The sequence below is a fragment of the Cyprinus carpio genome, chromosome B3 (genome assembly GCF_018340385.1).
Source record: "Cyprinus carpio isolate SPL01 chromosome B3, ASM1834038v1, whole genome shotgun sequence".
Classification (NCBI taxonomy): domain Eukaryota; kingdom Metazoa; phylum Chordata; class Actinopteri; order Cypriniformes; family Cyprinidae; genus Cyprinus; species Cyprinus carpio.
Genome location: NC_056599.1, coordinates 17,035,983 through 17,049,240, shown reverse-complemented (window position 1 = coordinate 17,049,240; position 13,258 = coordinate 17,035,983). Strand labels below are relative to the sequence as shown.

The window sequence follows — 13,258 nt, the reverse complement described above, 5'->3', positions numbered from 1 at the left end:
CTGATAGCTCTGGGTTTTCCAGGAATGTGGAAACCACATTCTGTGGAAGGAGCTCTTGCCTTTTTTGCTTTTGTATTCTGTTGTCGAAATGTAACCAAACAAACAGATAAATCTTACAATCAATCACTCTCACTTAATTCTTAATCTCATGTATCAATTCTTCTATGTTTCTTCAAATCAATTTCCATTATTTTCCACAATTCTTTTCCAGAATTACTAAGCTATTCACATTCCTTCCTCAAGTACAGAAAATCATCAAAAATGACAGTAAGCTCATTGCATTTCGGATTCGTTCTTTCAACGTTTTTTAAGTTCAGTGAATGAGGGAGCATTTTCTTCAGTGTACAGAGGGTATATCTGTGCATGTCCTCTGGAGCCAGACACATGAGCCACTCTCCTTTGGGTGGCACTTATTACACAGACACCTTGTGATGCCGTGTGCATCCCCAGGTCCCAGACTATTGCTTGTTGCTATGGAGATACACACCTTGCAGTTGTTTTTTTCTCTGCGCCTCTCCCAGATCTCATCACAGCAGAGCATCTGTCACTTTCTCACAACACAAAAACACACCTCACTTAGGCTGCTGCAGGACTCACAGAATGTAATAAACTGACAGGTCAAAATACAGGTATGAGTGAGCAGATGTTAACAGATAATACAGTTTTAAAGGAGGCAGCTTTATGTGCAGTTAACCAGGAGGTTAGCAAAGGAAATGATGGGTAATGCTATTCATGATAACTGCTATGTAAGGTGCTATGTAATTTGAAAGGCTATGGGGACATAGTATTTTGTGCTTTGTCAGCGAGAGAAAGATGCAATAACCAAACCATCCTTCTGAGTGATTATATACAGCAACAATAATAATAATAAAAAAAATTGGATACAATAACTCAATTAAATGGATCTCTCAGAACAAATTATATGTACACTATCGTTCAAAAAAGTTTTTTAAATAATTTATTTAAAGCAATATTAACCACACAGCATAGCCTTTTTATAAGCTAATTAATTACTTTACAAATTATATGTACACTATCGTTCAAAAGATTGGGGCCTTTTTTTTGTTGTTGGTAGTATTAGTTTAAAAACAGCTTCATATTATTTACATGTTAAAATCAAAAGACTCAAAACATTAATAAATTGTTAGCATGACTAGATAAGACACGACTTAAGCTACTGCAAAATAGCCGATATGAGGAAACTGAGTTTTTCCGATCGGGTGTCAGATATACCACGATATATATATCAGAATATCAACAAGCAGGCCGCATAAAAATGGCTTGAGGTCTGCATGTGGTCTGCATGTTGACTAGCACTGCGGCACAACAAGCGAATAATCTTTTGTTTTTACAGTATCAAACGCTAGATGTCAAAACAAATAGGCAGCTCGTGGTCAGTGAGTTCAATACCCTGCAGCAGTGAGATTAGCTCTAATACGATCTACACAACCGAGAGTGACGTGTGACCCGACCCTGCCAACAGACACATTTCAAAGGCTTCACGCATAAGATCAGGAATCAGTGGAAGCCACTGCAGGGAAATCACCATAACGCTCGCCTATCATGCTAATCTCACCGTTTTCCATGTTTAACCTTGCAGGAAACGAGAAGAGTCTGGAGATCTTAATTAGCAGCGTTTAAATATGCAGCTGTATTTAAGTCCTGCGGTTTCTAACAGAGAGATAAAAAGATCCGCATGAGAGGAAGACTGGGAGCTGCTCTACATGAAAACTGGAGCGACTGGGGATGTGCCTCATGGGACGAGCACAGAGCAGAGAGAAATCCTTACCATAGTCACCTCTCAATTAACTGCACTTCATATGGACACCCCCCCCCCACTCCCAGCACATGCACTAAACATGAGCAGACTGTCATATCCCTGACACTGTACGAATGCATTATTGTTATAGTATTGCACACAAGTCTCAAGGTACTTTACAATGCCCCTCATCTCTCTAAAGAAACAATGGGAAGTCATTCAGATTAATTAGTTAGTTTTACTGAATTGGTTAACAAAAAGATTTGAGTCACCGCACTACATAGAGATTTCTGGGATCAGAATCTTAATATCTTGTCAGTTTTGAAAGAAATTAATATTTTTATTCAGCAAGCATGCATTATAATGATCAAAAGTGGCAGCAAGGACATTTATAATGTTACAAAAGATTTTTATTTCAAATAAATGCAAAGAATCCTGTAAAAAATGTATAATGGTTTCTACCAAAATAAGCATATTAAAATGATTTCTAAAATATCATGTGACGCTGAAGACTGGAGTAATGACTGCTGAAAATTGTCAATGGTAATGGCATATTAAAGTAGAAAACTGTTATATTAAACCAACACATAGATGTATACATTTAAGAAATATATTTATATATAATATAAATCATAGAAATATGATTTATATTACATAAAAATATGAATGCCCTACTTAGTTTATTTCATTGGTTGTATTTAAGATTCTTATTTTTTTTCATGACTGATAAACACTGCTCTGATTTTCTCTGAGAGTTATAAAAATATTATATAATAGTGTCCTCTTAAATGGCTTAAATGTAGCTGGTTAAAAACCAAAAACATTTAGTAGCTTGCAATTGTAGCTTGCTACTTTATAAAGAGGCTCATAAAGACTGTAGTTTAAATACTTTAAATTATGACTAGCTTTGCCGCAAAGTAACTTTCCCAACATTGCGTCATGACAATGAGGTCACAAATTGCACTAGGGAATCTGCTATCTCTGGACTGAGGCCACTTCTTAAACCAAAGCAATTTGCACAAGCCTCTGATCTGGGATGAAGTACCACTAACTGCTAAACACTGAGGAACCTGCCGCGTCTGACACCCTAGGCTGGAATTAGTCCAGGCCGGGTCTTATAAGCCAGAGCTTTATGATCAAAGTAACGTGCGTGAAGAGAGCAGGTACAGCCTGTGGAGCAGATACCCGAGCTTGGCTCACTGGACCTGTGCTACCGGTATGTATGTGTCTGCGTTCTTTCACTCCACATTCCACTAAACTGTTTGATATTCAGACAGAAACGCTATGAAGACAGACAGCTCTATTATAAGCCATTCTGTGCTTTTCCCTCAATCCCTTTGTTCTTCTATTACTGCTATAGTGGGGCCTTTTACACAGAAAGTAATCAGCCACATTTCAAAACACACACTCAAGGACAGTATGCTTATAGAAGAGTCATTTTTAAAGGGAGATCGAGCTCGGGTGAACACACACACATACGGCAGGCAAAAGACAAGAAAGGCGGTAGGCTGCACTGCCTGAGGCAGGCTATAAATACTGACCCAGTCAAAGAACGTCTCTGTCTCGCCACACACAAACACAAACATACCTCCAGCAGTTCAAACACATACATACACACACAAACACACACCGAATCAGAAAACCACCAAAGCTGTTTTCGACCATGCAAGAAATTGAGCAACGGCAGCCTGTTTCACACTTGTGTCCTCAGTTACAATATGATAAAATAACATGAGATAAAATGTTCTCTCCTGTGTTAACCTATGCACAAAAAGCAGCGTGGCATTTTGTCGATTGCTTGGTTTCCATTTCTGTCCTGTCACACTTGGTAAAGCCCCGACCACAGTCAAATCTTAATCTTAGTCAAAGTTAAACTGGCATTTGACAAAAAAAAAAACATGCACCTGAAAATACAATTACATTTTGATGGACAGATGAAACAAAAGGCCTAAATTTTGTCAGATAAGCTGATTGATCTGGTACTCTACTTGTAGTAAATGTCAATTTTCAATTAAAAAAATGCAATCAGGCAGAGTAAGCTGTGCTATCCATTCATGCACACATACATGCAGCCGTGCAAAGACTTAAAGAAAAGAAAGCAGGAGGGCATCAGCATATTGGTGAGGATTGCATCACCATATGTGGGATGTTGTAAAAATAGTGACCTATGTAAAAGCGTACCGATTCAACCAGTGGCTTTGTTTCTCTATGCAAATAAACAGAGCTTCTTTTAAGAGCGCGATGCTTCTCAGAGAAAGACTGACTCTCCTGTGACGCTGCGGACTTACATGTGAACGTGGAGGGTCTGCAAACTTTCTTTTTGAAATTCAAACTGTCTGTTGTTACATAGAACATTTTACAGGACATTAACATGCTCAGCACATAGATGTGTTTCCATGATTTGTACAAGACAACAAACACACAATCAAAAACTCTTGCAAATTAGAATATGGTGACATGCCAATCAGCTAATCAACTCAAAACACCTGCAAAGGTTTCCTGAGCCTTCAAAATGGCCTCTCAGTTTTGGTTCACTAGGCTACACAATCACGGGGAAGACTGCTGATCTGACAGTTGTCCAGAAGACAATCATTGACACCCTTCACAAGGAGGGTAAGCCACAAACAATCACTGCCAAAGAAGCTGGCTGTTCACAGAGTGCTGTATCCAAGCATGTTAACAGAAAGATGAGTGGAAGGAAAAAGTGTGGAAGAAAAAGATGCACAACCAACCGAGAGAACAACAGCCTTATGAGGATTGTCAAACAAAATCAATTCAAAAATTTGAGTGAACTTCACAAGGAATGGACTGAGGCTGGGGTCAAGGCATCAAGAGCCACCACACACAGAAGTGTCAAGGAATTTGGCTACAGTTGTCATAATCCTCTTGTTAAGCCACTCCTGAATCACAGACAACGTCTGAGACCTGGGCTAAGGAGAAGAAGAACTGGACTGTTGCCCAGTGGTCCAAAATCCTCTTTTCAGAAGAGAGCAAGTTTTGTATTTCATTTGGAAACCAAGGTCCTAGAGTCTGGAGGAAGGGTGGAGAAGCTCATAGCCCAAGTTGCTTGAAGTCCAGTGTTAAGTTTTCCACAGTCTGTGATGATTTGGGGTGCAGTGTCATCTGCTGGTGTTGGTCCATTGTGTTTTTTGAAAGTCTCTGCACCCATTTACCAAGAAATTTTTCGAGCACTTCATGCTTCCTTCTGCTGACCAGCTTTTTGAAGATGCTGATTTCATTTTCCAGCAGGATTTGGCACCTTCCCACACTGCCAAAAACACCAAAAGTTGGTTAAATGACCATAGTGTTGGGTGTGCTTGACTGGCCAGCAAACTCACCAGACCTGAACCCCAGAGAGAATCTATGGGGTATTGTCAAGAGCAAAATGAGAAACAAGAGACCAAAAAATAGAGATGAGCTGAAGGCCACTGTCAAAGAAACCTGGGCTTCTATACCACCTCAGCAGTGCCACAAACTGATCACCTCCATCCCACGCCGAATTGAGGCAGTAATTAAAGGCAAAAGGAGCCCCTACCAAGTATTGAATACATGTACAGTACATGAACATACTTTCCAGAAAGCCAACAATTCACTAAAAATGTTTTTTATTGGTCTTATGAAGTATTCTAATTTGTTGAGATAGTGAATTGGTGGATTTTTGTTAAATGTGAGCCAAAATCATAACAATTAAAAGAACCAAAGACTTAAACTACTTCAGTCTGTGTGCACTAAATTTATTTAATACACGAGTTTCACAATTTGAGTTGAATTACTGAAATAAGAACCATGAGGTTCTAATTTATTGAGATGCACCTGTATGACAGCCTCTGAACTTGGTACTAATACTAATCTTATATACAGGTACTGGACTAAAAATACATTCATCAGTCATCGCTTCCAAAATTAATTCAACGGGCATTCTTGTTCGCTATCAATTAATTACAACAAAAAAAGAACATTTTATCATAAACAAAAACATGAACAACAATATCACATTGATCACAGAAATTCCAAAATGACATTTCCCTTACATTCAACTTCCAAAAGTGGATTCATCTTTGCCGTGTTACATTCATTTAGTTGACTAGTGCTATATGCTGTATTAACAAAAACATAAATGGCATTAATTAAAACACTAACACTGACAAGCTACGCAATATCGCATTCATAATCGAATGATCGAATGATGAATTCATCTAATGAATGCGATATAGCGTAGCTTGTCAGTGATCTAAGACTCTGTGTATTAAATGCATCTAAATAATTTCCATCTGAAAGCACGTGATGGAGATTTGCCGGTACTATTAATCACAGAACTGACTTTACTGACGAGATGCGCATGACAATCACATGCGATTTATCATGCAGCCCTTGTTTGTTGATCACAAATTACAAAGTTGATGAGGAAAATTAGGATGTCAGGTGTATTCAGAATGCTGCCATTACTGTCTAGAGTGCGTGAAATGGTGCGCTGTGATTGGTTGTTACTGTTTAGAGTGTGTGGAATGGTGCGCTGTGATTGGTTGTTACTGTTTAGAGTGTGTGGAATGGTGCGCTGTGATTGGTTAAGCAGATATATCCCATTCTGCAGAGAAGGTAAACTGGCGTTTGTAGCAGTTTGGAATAAAGGGAGAAAACATGACCTAATAACTCGGCGGATATCGCATTTTGCATAAAATTTTAAATTGACTTTTCAATACCGACCAGATACAATACTGATTTTGGCGGAAACTCATGAATTAAGTACAATTAATAAAACATATAACAAATAAAATGAATCACAATGCTTTTTCAATAACAAAGGCACAAAACTGAAATGGGACCTCAGCTTTTGCACAAGCCCACTGCTGGGGGAAAAGTGGCACTTTATTTGGTGCCTATGTTACTGCCAAGAGATGTTTTAGTAACAAAAAAATAAAAAAACAAAAAAAAAGTTGAGAGCTTGAAAAAAACCATCCAAAAAGCATGCTTCACTAGGCCATGAGTCATCCCTCTGCTCACTGCCCTGCATGCACACAGTGTGTAGCGGCTAGCCTCTCAGATGAGCTGTCTGTGTTCGTACAGTGGATGCCAAGGTCTCAGGGGATCAAACTCCTCCTTACGAACGGAGGAACTCAAGGACGAACAGCCAGACTGAGTCATTAGCAGTAATTAACTGTGCCCTAACTCTGCAAATATGGAATAGGAAAAAGCTGTAATGAGCAGGTCCTTAAAGCAGAGCAGGTGTTAACTGACAAACAACCTGTGTGAGCTGTTCAGCCTGACGTAGGCCTGCTGGGTAATGGACCCTGCTAGAACAGCCCCTGACTGCCATATCTAACAGACTAAACAATGTTTACACAAAGAATGATAATTACTGCGATATTAACATCCACACCAACAGACAACAAAGTTCTGTTTACTATAAAGCCACGCTGCAGGCCTGTCGTCAGCCTGTTTAAAATCAGGTTATTCTGATTGGCTGTCAATGTTTTTATTATTCATTAGATGGAGAAAAAAAATAATTCTGAAGTGATCCCAACTATATTCCTCTGTGTCATTAAGAAAACTTTATAGTTATCGTAACAGTTAACAATGTGAATGGGCTGCAATACAAACACGGCTGTCTGAACAACAAAAATACTGTTTTTGTACATGCTTTCATGATGTTTAGGAGTAAGTCAATCTTAAATCAATAAATTGACATTAAAATAGTGGCACAACAGTCTCAGCAAAATAATGTAAACATATTACTTACAAAATTAAAATATTCTGCAACTCTCAGTAACTAACTACAAGATATTGTTTATCAGTATGTGAGTTTCCTGAGAAGTACCCAAGTGTTGCTACCACCATGCCCTACTAGTTGAGATACAATTAGAGATACATGCACGTCTCATGGTCGACACTAAAAAAGATAAGTAAAAATGTTAATGGATATGGCTCTGCTGAAAAGTATAATATAGACTTGTGATTGAGACTGAGCTGTTTTCTTGCTACTGTGTGATTCCAACAAAAATCTTTTTTAGAAGCTTTCAAGATTTGATGACATGAAGAGTGCAAACCATCGCAAATCCAGCAATTAGTGTACACAAACCATTATTTTCTAAGTGACAGATCCAAACTCTGAGAAGATAAACAGTACCCACTCAAGCACATTTTTAAAAATATAATACATATGTAAAAATTCAATACATTTCACAGTATCATAACTCAATTCAAACCAAAACGGACATGTCAAGCATGTCAGAGCACACTAAAAATCATCTCAGAGTTTATGCTTATTTAGACAACCACCTTCATTACTGAAGAGCAGGGTTTGTTAAAGACAACCAAAAGTATAAAATAACTGAGCAAGATAGAAAGTACCTAATAAATAAAAACAGAGCAAACAAAAAATAAATAAATAAAAAAAAGAGCAGAAACAACTAGGGATGTAACAAATAACTGCGAGCTGGTTGAAAATCGATTCAAATATGTGACGATTCTTATCAGTTGAGATTCTAAACAAATCACGATTCAATTAGGGGTAGGAGTTTATGGAGTTTATTTTGAATGTATGTCTGAGGGGAACTTACTGTCTTTAGAAAAGTTTAGACTTTTTTTTATATTTTCATCTTGTATAACACATATTAAAGGGATACTCCACCCCAAAATAAAAATTTTGTCATTAATCACTAACCCCCATTTCGTTCCAAACCCTTCAAAGCTCAGTTCGTCTTCGGAATGCAATTTAAGATATTTTGGATGAAAACCGGGAGGCCTGTGACTGTCCCATAGACTGCCAAATAAATAACAGTGACAAGGTCCATAAAAGGAATGAAAGTACGGTGCAACATATGGTGATATGGAGAGACACAGAGGAGACTGTTGATGAAGAAGTCGTTATTTTTGTTTTCTTCACTTACAAAAAGTGTTCCAGTCATTTCATATAACCTCGATTGCACGTCTGATGACAGATGGAGTATTCTGACGATGACTTTCATACCTTGTATAGACCCTGACACTGTTATTTACTTGGTACTCTATGGGACAGTCACAGGCCTCCCGGTTTTCATTCAAAATATCTTAAATTGTGTTCCGAAGAGGGTTGCCACCCTTACCTTAAAATAACAAAACGTCCCTAATTTAAAAACGACAAAATTTTCATTATGGGGTGGAGAATCCCTTTAAAGTTCATAAGTGCAGCGCTGCTTTGTTTACAGCGGAAACCAAGGAAACGCTTTAACCTTCTGGCAGAGAGTGAATCTGCATCTCATTCAGCTCGTTTGCTGTTTCTGTTTCATGCAGATATTTTTTAATGTATAGTTTCACAAAACTGAAGTCAATCCATTCTGTTTTTGCTTCAAATTTTGAAATTATACAGTCTAATTTAGATTAAAAACTGCTCATGTTGCATGTATGAAGCTTCTTTGTTTGGATCATGATTAAAATGCAGTGGTTGCCTCTCATTTTAAATGGAAAGAGCACAGACAAAGCCTTATTTTGTTTATATGAAGAGATTTATTTTATTTGTGCTATTTATTTGATTTGGAGCTTGTTTTTAAAATTATATTTGAATTTTGTTATTTACAAAACGACTTAAAAAAAAGCAAAACAGAAACAATCAAAACCAAAAAAATAAAAACCAACAAAAGAGCAATAAAGTGCTATATTAGTATATTATATAGGTTTATATTTAAATTTCATAAAGAAACGTGCACCATTTCGTCCAAGCAATAATAAAAGGACACATTTAATTTATAATTTGTCTTAAATCTCATTTTGTAAAAAATAAAATAATGTGAATTGTGAATGGAATGGAATCGAATCGAATCGTGAAATCAAAATCGTGAATCGAATTGTGAGTTCAGTGAATCGTTACATCTCTAGAAACAACAGAAAAATCCTTAAAAATTAGCAGCAAACCTGATTAGTCCATGAGGTTTGTGTGTATGAGACGGAGTTAAGACGATGAGTTAGAAAGTGAAAGAGAAAGAAATAGCTTGGGAGAAAAAGGAGAGTTGAAAGGGGGGTGGTTGTTTTTTTGTTTCAGTTGCCTGAATATCTGCCGAGGCCTTTGAGTTTCTCTGCGGCTAAAACAAAGAGACTTGAGCTGACAGGAAACTTAAGCAGGTTCTCACTCTTCTTTCACACGGTTCCATCTCTCTCTTCCTCCACTGACACAGACACCTAAAGCAGCTTTCCATCAACCTTTTTTTCTTCAGTTGTTTCTCTTTTTTTCCCTCCCTCTCTCTCTTCATTCCACAAAAATACTCAGTCGGCTTGGCAAGAGCACTTCCCTGTGAATTTCTCCAGGTTGTGTGTGTGTGTGCATGTGCCCCTGTGTGGGGCCTCCTGGGCCTCTTTTGAAAAGAAAAAGATGGTTTGGCAGTCATCTACTGCTCACTCTGTACCAAAGCTTCTCCAGTCTCTCCAGAGCTTCACGCCTCAGAGCTCATCCTCACCTTTCTCTAATGACGCTAAACACTCTTTAGGTGACACCATGCTGAATATGAAATGTCCAACTAACACTCACAGAATATCACATATATACTTGTTACTAGAAGAAAGCACGGTCAGAATGGTCAACTAGTAGGTGAAAAAAAAGTGAGGTCAACTACTTTTTTTTTCTTTTGATATGGCTTTAATATTTTTAGTGGCAGTGCTTTAAAGGGAACACAACTTCACAGAGTGTTTGAATATGCTGAAAGAAGTTGTGTCGAGCCTTCAAACTTTAACACATTTCACGACAATGATTGTCAGTCTTCAAATCACTTGCTGTTATTAAAGCGTAGGTCTCTGTATTTATAATGACTGATGATTTTGTTTGCTAAAAGGTTGCATAATTCAGTCATTTTGTTTGCTGAATACCTGTCAGTTACCCCACTGAACAATTGAGATTAGCATCTATACATCTTTGAAAACACATCTGGCATCTGATAGACATGCCCTCAACCAGTCTATATATATACAGAGCTTCCTTAAAGGGATAGTTAACCCAAAATTGTCATTAGTTTGAATTGATATTTTGAAGAATGAAGCTGATATTTTGAAGAATGTTGGAAGCCAAACTATTTATTTCCATTGTAAATGGAAGAAAAAAAAAAACATTATCTTTTATGTCTACAGAAGAAAAAAAAAAGCCAAATGGTTTTGAAATAACTCCATAAGTGAGTAAATGATGATGACATCATCCTTTTAAGACCAACTTATTGTTTAAACAGCCGACTAACTTTAAAACTTTAATCAGCAAAACCTACTTTAACAAGGAAAACCATTTGGCACAGTTCTAACATCACTTTATCTATTTGTTTGTATCAAATTTGTCCGATTATAAGAGATCCGTCACACAGACGGTATCTTGGGTAAAGGATTTAGAAGGCTTAGACATAGAAAGGTCAACATCGATCCAGGAGGGTTATGCTATACTATCACCTTTCGACAAATCCTTCTCAACAAACAAGTGCTTTGGTCTATCTTACATTTCTTTACGCACAAGAAATCTAACACACGTCGAGCCACCCAGCAACCAGTCAGCCAAATTCAAGATCTAGCAGGAGGAAGGAAGAGACATATCCTTATCAGCTGAAGATAATGTGTGTCCTTAGGAACCGTGGCCCAAGAGGGGATAAAGAAAGATGTGAAACAAAGCAAAACCAGATTACATCTAATTAGCAGAACTCTGCGAATGCCCCTAGTGCACCCCGATTAAAGAAAAGAGAGATTCTCAGCGTTGACTCATGTGGTGATACAGAGATTCGGAGGATGAAAGTGTGAAAGAAGCACAAAGACGACTCAGTTGTCCAGAGTATTTTGCAATAGAAGGTCCCTGTGAGCATTAAATCAGCACTTCTTCCTGCGTCAAGTCTGATGTTTGAGAGTTCCAGCATTAGCAGATGCTCTAATGAGATTTATGACTGTCTATCCCTAACATGACATAAGCCCCTCTCCCATCTGCCCCACGACAGCCCTCAAAAAGCCCTTTCTGGTGTCTAAAATTGACTGCCTCATACCTCACCCTGCTCAATGAAGGGGGCGTAACCTGTCCAATGGGGCGAGGAGTCCTCAACCAAATACGTCAGCTCAGCACATACTTTCCACTCTTGCTCTCACTGTCTCTCTTCCAGTCTTGTCACTCTCCCTTCTCTTTTAATTTGGATAATGTCTTGGTTACATCATTGTTAAGCAGCAGATCTACTAACACAGGACAGATAACTTTGAATGATCAGGTGTTTCTTCATCTACAAGAACTTTTATGTCCTAGTGGTTGATTTTTTCCCCAGCTTTTTTCTTTTTGTAACACTAAACTTTTCTCCATCATTTAATTACAAATGCTAACAATGTATAGATTTTATAATTTTGCACTTGTCCCAGACAAAGATTTTATTCTAAAAAATCATCATGTTATTACCTGTTTAAAACTATGATAATCTACAAAAGGAGCAAAACAAATATTTTAAACAAATTAACAGTGTAAAAATGTATTGTTATGAAATGTTATGTCCATTAAAAAAATGGTAAATAAAAAGTTTAAAAATAAAAAAAAACAAGCAAATAAATAAATAAATAAATTATTTGTGTGCATTCATGATGAATAAAACATGAGCTGTGAAATCAGTCTTTGCAAGACAAAGTAGTTAGCTAAGGGATAGTTCACCCAAAAATGAAAATTCATTAATTACTCACCCTCATGTCGTTCTGAACCCATACAACCTCCACTCATCATCGGAACACATATTAAGATATTTTTGATGAAATCCGAGAGCTCTCTGACCCTCCATAGACAGCAACACAACTGACACATTCAAGGCCCAGAAAGACAGTAAGGACACTGTTATAGTCCATGTGACATCTGTGGACCAACCGCAATTTTATTAAGATACGAGAATACTTTTTGTGTGCAAAGGAACCAAAAATAATTACTTTATTCAACAATTTCTTCTCTTCCATAACAGTCTTCATTGTGCATTCACAACATGGACTATTTTAAGGATGTCCTTACTGCCTTCCTGGGCCTTAATGGTGTCAGTTGTGTTGCTGTCTATGCAGGGTCAGAAAGCTCTCAGATTTCATCAAAAAATATTAATTTGTGTTCAGAAGATGAATGAGTGTTTCATGAGTGTGAAACGACATGAGGGTGAACAATTAATGACAGAATTTTCATTTTTGGGTAAACTCTCTCTTTAAGGAATATAATCCTAATTTACTGCATGGCCAGTTACAACTGCTTTTAAATGTTTAAAATGCACGAAATCCTTTAGCAGTTACCAAACATGGGCGATTTGTCTCTACCAACTGTTGCACTGTCTTGTGCCAGTCATTCAGTTCGCCCACATACACTAAATAACTGCACAGAACCTACTCTTCACCTCTTCTCTACTCTCAAGTGATAAAGATACACTAGCCAGTTAGCATTTAAAATTTTGTTTTGCCACTCCAGTAGTGTTTGAGATGCATGTGGTATGAAAATATGTATATGGAGAAGATCCTTAAAAAAAAAAATGCTTCATGCTTATAGCAGCACTGCAAAGAGAATCA

At 37.5% G+C, this 13,258-nt stretch overlaps 1 protein-coding gene across 7 annotated transcripts in view; it reads right to left on the bottom strand.

Moving 5' to 3' along the window:
• Positions 1 to 13,258, bottom strand: part of LOC109061217 (trinucleotide repeat-containing gene 6C protein-like) — a 69,245-nt gene that overhangs the window by 44,177 nt on the left and 11,810 nt on the right. The gene's annotated exons all lie outside the window — the stretch shown is intronic.